A 10285-nucleotide genomic window follows, 5' to 3' on the forward strand; every position below is an offset into this window, starting at 1 on the left:
TGCACCAACTGGAAACATGCCGTGCAAGTTTAGAAAATCACACTCAAAGATGTGATCAGTGCTTTCACCCAGCAACCCAAGTACAGGCCATGTTAGTGTCCCATTGCTGCACAGCAAATTGCTACAGACGGAGCAGCTTCAAATGATATGCATTTCTTATATCAAAGTTTCCATGGGCCAGTTTAGCTGGATCCTCCAGGGTCCAGGGTTTCACAGGGTCAGGGTCTCAGGGTCTGATAGGGCCACAATCCAAGTGCAAACTGGGATTGGGCTCTCTCTAAAACTCACAGCTCCTTGCTCTTCCAAGTTCATGATATTTATTGGCAGAATTTATTTCCTTGCATTTGTAATACTCATGGTGATTTGCTTCTTCAAGGCCAACAGGGAACAGCAGCTCTGCCTCCTAAGCTCGTCAAGGGACTCACCTGATAAGGCCATACCCACCAATAGGCTTTCCGTTAACTCAAAGTCTATTGGTTCAGGTCTATGTTTACTTCAGAAAAAAATCCCTTTGCCTTTGCCATATAATGTAACCTCACATGTGTGTAATATCCTTCATGTGCACAGGTCCACCCACATTGAAGAGGAAGGGCTCTTACCAGGGGCACCACATTACATTTCTGACTACCACAGGTGCCATCCACAGGGCCAGGATGAAGGACCTTGTGGGTTTAGAAGTTGTACTCCCCTGGGAAGCATGTAGCACCAGCTGGACTACATCAGAAGGGTTTCTGCTCAGGGGCAGAAATGTGGTTCCTACAGCAGCCATGGGGGAACCAGCTCTCCAGGTTACGGGCAATAACTTCATACACACCTCTGCTCTGCAGACCCTCTAAACTTTTAGTAATTGATTTCCTACATTAAATCTCCTTCCATTTGTTATATCTAACATGGCTTCTGTTTCTCTATTTGGACATCGACTGAAAAAAACCATAATTTGTCCATAATGTAGGCTCAAAAAATGTTAGCCTCTTCCTGCTCAAGAGATTGGGTTTTACTGTCTTTTTTAGGCAATACATTTCTTTTTTTTTGGGGGGGGGGGCTGGATACAGTATACTTTATTGATGGTACATGACAAGGTAGGGCTCCCCAAGCCCCTCCCCTTCTTCAGGGGGTCTGGGATGGAAATAGTGGAGGTTGGGAGATTCTCAGTGTTTTGGGGGATAAGTTGGACCAGGGATTCCCCAGCAGCTGAGGGCCTCTCTCTTCCTCTTGCTCTGGCTGGGGCTGGTGGTTCAGGGGGCTCTTATTCCTTAGAGGCCATGTGGACCATAAGGTCCACCACCTGGTTGCTGTAGCCAAATTCATTGTCATACCAGGAAATGAGCTTGACAAAGTGGTCATTGAGAGCAATGTCAACCCCAACATCGAAGGCAGAGGAGTAGGTGTCACTGTTGAAGTCACAGGAGACAACCTGGCCCTCAGTATACCCCAGGATGCCCTTAAGGGGGCCCTCTGATGCCTGCTTCACCACCTTCTTGATGTCATTATATTTGGCAGCTTTCTCCAGGCGGCAGGTCAGATCCACAACAGACACTTTGGGGGTGAAGACACAGAAGGCTATGCCAGTAAGCTTCCCATGCAGCTCAGGGATGACCTTGCCTACAGCCTTGGCCGCACCAGTGGAAGCAGGGATGATGTTCTGGGCAGCCCCTCGGCTGTCATGCCACAGCTTCCCAGAGGGGCCGTCCACAGTCTTCTGGGTGGCAGTGATGGCATGGACGGTGGTCATGAGTCCCTCCACAATGCCAAAGTTGTCATGAATGACCTTGGCCAGAGGAGCCAAGCAGTTGGTGGTACAGGAGGCCTTGCTGACAATCTTGAAGGAGTTGTCATACTTCTCATGGTTCACACCCATCAGAACGTGGGGGCATCAGCAGAAGGAGCAGAGATGATGACCCTCTTGGTCCCGCCCTTCAAGTGAGCCCCAGCCTTCTCCATGGTGGTGAAGACCCCAGTGGACTCCACAACATACTCAGCACCAGCATCGCCCCATTTGATGTTGGCGGGATCTAGCTCCTGGAAGATGGAGATGGACTTCCCATTGATGACAAGCTTCCCATTCTCAGCCTTGACTGTGCCGTGGAATTTACTGTGGGTAGGATCATACTGGAACATGTAGACCATGTAGTTGAGATCAATGAAAGGGTCATTGATGGCGACAATATCTACTTTACCAGAGTTAAAAGCAGCCCTGGTGACCAGATACCCAATACAACCAAATCCATTCACTCCAACCTTCACCATCGTATCTTGGGCACGTGGCTGGCACTGCACCTGAAGATGGGCTGTCTGTCAAACAGGGAAGAGCAGAGAGCGGCAATACATTTCTTGATGTTGTATACACATAATCCCATGTGGCTATGTAACGACCATTAGTGCAGAAGAAGACAGAATTCCACTAAAAATGGAGTAGGTTCTTCAAGCCTTCAGAATTACACCAAACACTTGTCCCAGCATAGATCTTTATACAAGAATGGATTCTTTTTAAACTAGTAACAATCTATAAAAGAATCAAAACTGGAACCCAAGAGCATAAACATCTAGAATGCAACAGAAAGAGCTTTAAACACTGGACAGCAAAATTACCTGGCAAATTCCTTAGTTTTCACAAAAGATAGAATTAGTGGGGTCTCCTGGGTGGCTTAGTTAGTTGAGTCTTGATTTTGACTCAGGTCATGATCTCAGGGGGTGTAGGATCAAGCCACGAGTTGAGCTCCACGCTCAGCCCAGGGTCTGCCTGAGATTCTCTCCCTCTGCCTCTTCCCCTTCCCCCACTGTTTTCTCTCAAAATGAATAAATACATCTTTTTTTAAAATAATAGAATTAGTGATGGATATTTATGTCTGTATGTCTACCTGCATCCCTTTATTTGTCTAAAATCTCATTAATTAAAAGACTTGTGATATCCTTGCACAAATTACATACAGAAACATTTTTCTCCAATATAGCATGTGTTCTGAATGTGTTGGGTACAGCACAGCATCCCTACCCCAGCAACATCCCTAAACATCAGCATGGGTAGGCCTCCCTGGCAGTACTAGCTGTCAGGAAGCTTTTATAATCATACCTCTTGAATTCTATCAGGAGCATTCATTTATACTGTGAAGAAAGATCTTGACAAATGAGCTTCTGTTCAATCTGAAAACAATTGTTCAGAAATCCAAAGTTAGTGGATTTTGTGCCACCATTTATGAAGTTTTAAGTATATCAGTTATTCATTTAAATTAAATGCATTCTTCCTAATGAAGCATTTGCTTAGGAATTGATAAATCCTATCACTCTGGGAGTAAACAAAGAGAGAACTGAAACAGGTAACAAAGTCAAACGAACCCACACCTGTCTCAGGGGGCTTTGGTTATCTTACATTCTGTAGAACACTGGCACTTGAGCTGAGATTACTGCTGCCTCCCCTCCAATTACTACGCATCTACTTCTCTAGTCTTCCCACAAGAAGGTCCCCAAGGTCAGCGAAAGATTTCTCTTGTTTTTGGTTCTTCTTCTCCTTCCTCTGTTAGGAATGTCAGGTCACGGTTAAGAGAATATCATATTTTGAGATCATCTCAAAAACAATGAACTCAGCCTTGAAACAGTACATTGGGGAAGAGACTGGGCACATGAAATGATGACGCAAGTCTGGGTAAACCAGCTCAAGAAACAAGGAAACAGGAGATTTTTGATGTGACAGCCAGGACCTATCAAGACTCCATTTGGGTCACTTTTTCCTCCGCCCTAAAAATCCCATTCACATCCTCCCCTCAGATTTCCTTACACAGACACATCAAAGCAACACCATTTGCTCTCACATGTGTCTCCTGATGCAGGTCCTATTCAACACGCATTCAGAGACAACATTTGGTATCAGATTTGACTGATTTTATCAACCATAAAGCCTTGAGTCAATAGCAGGTAGAGAAATTGTGTCTTCATCTCCAGGCAGCTTATTTCCTAGACAAAATCACAGTTGTGTGTGGCAAATCCCTATGTGCAACCTCTTATCAAAGATACTCATTGCAAATGAAATAATCCTATTTTTCCTGGAGAGGTTTAAATTTCTGACAAAAAGCCCACAACCCTCCTTATAATTAGGAGTTTCCCAAGTTATTGAAAATAACCAACACCAACACAGAGCCCTTACTTGACCCCTTCAATCCTATGTTAGAATATCCGTACATCAGAACAGTTCTGCCCATTGCACTTGCATGCTTAACCAGCTCCTAAGGTGGTCTCTGAAGTCGTGGCAGATTTGCAAGCTTATACACTAACCAGCCTACATGTTTGTGTCTGCCATCTGGACCACTGCAGCCTATTGGCATGTAGGCACTGTTAAAATGTCTAAAATTTTGTCCAGGACTTAGAGGAATTCAGACTGCCAGAGCTCCATAAATTAAAGACTGATAACACTCATCCTACTTGGGCCTTCTCCAGCTGTGCATTTCGTTCTGCCCCATCGCCACTTGGTTTGACTTGGTACATTTCCTAAAAACAAGGGCCAGGAGTCCAGTGCTGCCAAGCTGAAAGTCGTTTCCATGTTGGATGGAAATAAGCAATTCCAATTTAATTCTCCTTTAAATCCCTCAAAATAACTTGTAAATATAACCTGATTTTCAGCAAAAGCCAGATGATTCTGACAATAGTTCCCTGCTTTTTTTGTAGAAATTCAATGTGTTGATTGATTTTTTAAAAATTCATCAAATCTTTCCACTAATGGTGGTTGGATGATCAATTTTAAATCTAACCAGAGAATACACCAATTTTATTAGGCCGAGTAAAATATTACCAGGATGATTCAAGTAAAGGAATCAATTACCATAAGGCACCATTTCTCAAGACCCAGACTGTATCAGACTAGACATACTCATTTCACAGAGTTGATGTCAAAGGCTGATGTGCGTTTGTAATCACATGCATAGATTGATCTTCTAACATTATCTTCTGAAGTCCATGAAGGGAAAGCTGAGGCTTTTTAAAATTGCTTAGCCATTGTAATCTTTAATTCAAAAGCAGAAGCTCCGTCTCCACTATCTCTAGGAATTTTTGAATCTAAATGAGCTAACGTACCAAACCAGTGTATTGACCATTCTTGTTCCAAGACTTCAAATCAATAAACTCTCCAAATCTAATAGTTTCAGTAATAGAACTGTTCAATCATTCACTCACAGACATAAGGAAGCATGCCGTTATGGTCTAGAGCAGCTTAAAAGATAATTAAATCAACACCATTCATCTTCCTGAGGATTGCCTGGGAAAGATGAGAGAAATAATAAAAGATTGAAGACAAACTCCAAACTTATTTAGTGAAACATTCTGTCTTTCTGTAGGATTCCAATGCATACAAAGAGAACACCATCCACAATGATTTTCCAACACTTTCTCTTCCGTTTACTCTCACAACACCGACTATAGTTAAGGGGAAGACAGAATTAATGGAACAGCTTTTCAGTGCATACACTCATGTAATTTCCCACACAAGGCCACCACACTACGTAAATACAGGAGGCGCCATGCACCTTGTAGTCTCCCTGAATGACACTCTGTTGTGTAGCACCTCACCCACTTACAATTTTAAGACAGGAAATCAGAAAGAATGAAAGCACCCTAAAACCAAACTTGCCTGGTTAAATTGAGAGTGTTCCAAGATTTGCTTAAGTTCTACAAATTTTTATTTAGAAAACAAATGGGTCTCCTGGGAATTTTTAATAAATTTAAATATTTTAGTTAATTCAAGCCAAAACATCAGTGAACCTTTATTCATATTTACCAGTACTCAGTGTTTAAGAATATTTAAGAAAAGAATTTTCAAAATCATTGCCCATTAGTATCTCTGAGCCAAGCAGGGACGGGGTGGTGGGGGGTAAAGGGTAAAAAGTTATAATCCTCTGTCCAATTTTGGGGGGTCTACAAGTAAAATGTTTAGAGACAAAATAAGGGTGTGTAGACATTTTATAACAGTCCTGTTTTCTTCCTAAGTAAGCTGAAAGTGGGTTACTTTAAAGTAGCTAGGTAAACTGATAGCAGTTATACAAGAACTGGGAGGGACAGATTAGGATTATTTTGTTCTTGTAAGGTATTTGCACTACCCAAGAAGCAGTTTGGTGTTATTTGAAAGCAGATTTGTGTTAGTCATAAATGTATATGCAAAGTCTAGAGCAACTGCTGACAATAGTTACGAAAGAAGTATAACTGCTATGAAAGGGGGAAAAGCTAACCATATAAAATGCTGAATTAAAATTACAAAGAGAAAAAAAAAAGCAGAAGACAAATATAGGAACAAAGACAAAGTGCGAAGAATGGAAAACGGTAACAAACATGGTAGATGTCAATCCAACTATATCAACAATCACTTTATATGGCCATGGTCTATGTACCCTGACTGAAATACAGAGACCATCAGACTGGATGAAAAAAATAAGACCGAACTATAAATTGGTCTACAAGAAACCCACTTTAAGTATAAACACATATAAATTAAAAGTAAAAGGTTGGAGAGAGATATACTATGCTGACACTAAACAAGAGAAAATAGGAGTAGGTATATTAATTTTACACGGAGCAGACTTCACAGAAAGGTTAACACTAATAAAGAGGGGCGTTACATAATGTTAAAGGAGTCAAGCCTCCAAAAATATATAATAATCCTTAAAATGTGTGTGCCTAACAGTAGAGCATAAAAATAGGTAAGGCACAAATTGCTAAAACTGCAAGAAAAAAATAAAAGATTGCACTATTATGCATGAGACTTTAACTCTATTCTGTCAGACATGGACAGACCCAGAAGCAGAAAACAAGGTCAGGGTTGACCTCAACAGCAGCATTGTTCAGCTGGGTACCCTGGGTAGCAATTGCCACTCCATCCAACATTAGCAAATACACACTCCTCGGCCCCAGGGACATTCACTAAGATAGACCACATTCTGGGCCATAAAACACACAAGGATAAAAATCACTCCACGTCTGCTGTCAGTACACATTAGAATTTCCTAACTACGTGGAGATTAAACCACACCCTTCTACATAACACATGGGTTAAAGAAGACATCCTAAGCAAGATTAAAGCTTTTTTTTTTTTTTTAACTAAAATGAAAACAAAATACAACTTTTCGAAATGTGTAGAATACAGTACCAACAGTGGAAGAAAGCTTGAACGATTGAATGCATATATTTGAAAATAAGGAAGATAACCAAAATCTAAGCTTTCACCTTAAGCAACTTGAGAAAAAAAGAACAAATTAAATCCAATGTAAGTTCAAAAAATAATAACAATTAGAGCAGAAATCAATGAAACTGAAAACAGGAAATCAATAGAGAAAATCAACAAAACCCAAAAGTCATTTTTGGAAAAGATCGATAAAATTGACAGGCTAGCTAGCTAAGGAATAAAACGGGGGCCAGAGGGACACAATTACTAATATCAGAAATGAGAGAAAATGCATCAATATACTTCATATGGACATGAAAATGATAGCAAAGGAATATTATAAACACTTCTATGCCCACAAGTTTGATAACACAGATGAAATTGCTTGCAAGACAAAATCTGCCAGAACTCACACAGAAGAAATATACAATTTGAACAGGTGTTATTAAAAAAAAAAAAAACAAAACTGGAGTACCTGGCCCATGGGGATTCACTGATGAACCTTACCACACATTTAAGAAGGAAGTTATACCAATACGCCATAGTCTTTTCTAGAAGATAGAAGCAGAGGAATATCTTTAACTCACTGTATGAGGACAGCATTACCTAGATAAGAAAACCAGAAAGAAACATTACTGGAAAAGGAAGCCACAGACTTACATCTCTCATGAACACAGATACAAAGTCCTCAAACAAAAAGGATAAAACAAAAACAAAAACAAAAACAAAACAAAACAAAAACAAAAAAATCCTACAATGTCTAAAAAGAATTATATATCACAGCCAAATGGGATTTATCGCAAGTATGCAAGCTTGTTTTAACATTTGAAAATTAATGAAAATAGTATTGGAAACAGTGAAATTATGTTTCTTAAAAAATTGTAAGCCTGTAAAAAAAAAAAAATAGCCAGGTAATGATGGCTATAGTGGAATTATGCAGCCCATTAAGAATCACTGGACCTTCTTTTTTTATTTTTTTAAGATTTTGTTTATTTATTTATTTGAGGGGGAGACAGAGATAGTGAGCTAGGAGTAGAAGAAGAAGCAGATTCCCTGCTGAGCAGGGAGCTGGATGTGGGACTTGATCTCAGAACCCTGAGATCACAACCTGAGCTGAAGGCGGACACTTAACAGACTGAGCCACCCAGGTGCCCCTGTACTTTCTTTTTAAAACCAAAATCATGGTTTCAAATCAAAACCACTGAGTTAAAATTTACTGTTGGAAAAAAAATTACTCATTTCAGTACTGCTCTATCCTGTTACATTCCAGTTGTGTTGGATTTGTACTTGGTAGTTCGGGAAATAAAAGCTGAGGGAATGACCCATGTACATATCACAATTAGCCCCTGGAATTATTTAGAAAAGCATTTTAATTAAGAGCAGTGGATCACTGAATGTGTGTCATATCTCAAAATAACAAAATCCTCATTTGAAAGTGAAGGCTGGTAGCTTCTATCACAGTAAATGGAAGAAATTGTCTCAATTTGTGCTGTCTGTACCTATTGTAATTTTTGTAAATAGTTTTTTAAATACAAACTTTTGTTTGTAAAAAATAAAAATAAACAAAACTCTTCTTAAAAAAGCAATGGCATGGATGGAGCTAGAGATTATTATGCTGAGCGAAATAAGTCAGAGAAAAACAAATACCATATGATTTCAATCATATGTGAAATTTAAGAAACAAAACCGATGATGATAAGGGAAAGAAAAAAAGAGAGAGGAAGGCAAACCATAAGAAAGACTCTTGACTATAGAAAACAAACTGATCCCCAAAGAGGCTGCACCAACTTGCATTCCCACAAACGGTGTAAGAGGGTTCCCCTTTCTCAACATCCCCTCCAACACATGTTGTTTCCTGTCTTGCTAATTTTGGCCATTCTAACTGGCCAAAAGGTGATATCTCAATGTGGTTTTAATTTGAATCTCCCTGATGGCTAGTGATGATGAACATTTTTTCATGTGTCTGATAGCCATTTGTACGTCTTCATTGGAGAAGTGTCTGTTCATATCTTCTGCCCATTTTTTGATATGATTATCTGTTTTGTGTGTGTTGAGTTTGAGGAGTTCTTGATAGATACTGGTTATCAACCTTTTGTCTGTACCGTCATTTGCAAATATCTTCTCCCATTCCATAGATTGCCTCTTTGTTTTCTTGACTGTTTCCTTTGCTGTGCAGAAGCTTTTGATTTTGATGAAGTCCCAAAAGTTTATTTTCGCTTCTGTTCCCTTTGCCTTTGGAGACATATCTTGAAAGAAGTTGCTGTGGCTGATATCAAAGACCCTGCAATTGCACTACTGGGTATCTACTCCAAAGATACAGATGTAGTGAAAATAAGGGCCATCGGTACCCCAATGTTTATAATAGCAATGGCCACGGTTGCCAAACTGTGGAAAGAACCAAGATGCCCTTCAACAGATGAATGGATAAGGAAGATGTGGTCCATATACACTATGGAGTATTATGCCTCCATCAGAAAGGACGAATACCCAACTATTATAGCAACATGGACGGGACTGGAAGAGATTATGCTGAGTGAAATCAGTCAAGCAGAGAGAGTCAATTATCATATGGTTTCACTTATTTGTGGAGCATACCAAATAGCATGGAGGACATGGGGAGTTAGAGAGGAGAAGGGAGTTGGGGGAAATTGGAAGGGAAGGTGAACCATGAGAGACTATGAACTCTGAAAAACTGTCTGAGGGATTTGAAGGGGCAGGGGTGGGAGGTTGGGGGAACAAGTGGTGGGTATTAGAGGGGGCGCGGATTTCATGGAGCACTGGGTGTGGTGCAAAAATAATGAATACTGTTATGCTGAAAATAAATTTTAAAAATAAATAAATAAACAAGAAAAGAGAAACCACAAAAAAAAAAAAAGAAAGAAAAAGAAACAAACTGAAGGTTGATGGAGGGGTGGAGGTTGGGGGATGGGCTAGATGGGTGATGTGTATTAAGGAAGGCACTTGTGATGAGCACGATGTGTTGTATGTAAGTGATGAAGCACTGAGTTCTACTCCTGAAACCAAGATTACACTACACGTTAACTAATTAGAATTCTTTTTTACTAATTAGAATTTTAATACAAACTGGAAACATTTTTTTAAAATGCCCTTAAAAAGGTCTTTATTAAAAAAAAACGCACACATAAT

At 39.9% G+C, this 10285-nt stretch overlaps 1 pseudogene across 1 annotated transcript; it reads right to left on the reverse strand.

Annotated features, from left to right (window-relative positions):
• Nucleotides 1-1030: 1030 nt before the first annotated feature.
• On the reverse strand, nucleotides 1031-2262 carry LOC309864262 (glyceraldehyde-3-phosphate dehydrogenase pseudogene; annotated as a pseudogene). The gene has a single exon. The product of its transcript is annotated as a glyceraldehyde-3-phosphate dehydrogenase pseudogene (transcript).
• Nucleotides 2263-10285: the final 8023 nt, after the last annotated feature.

This window comes from Mustela nivalis (assembly GCF_964662115.1).
Source record: "Mustela nivalis genome assembly, chromosome: 5".
Lineage (NCBI taxonomy): Eukaryota > Metazoa > Chordata > Mammalia > Carnivora > Mustelidae > Mustela > Mustela nivalis.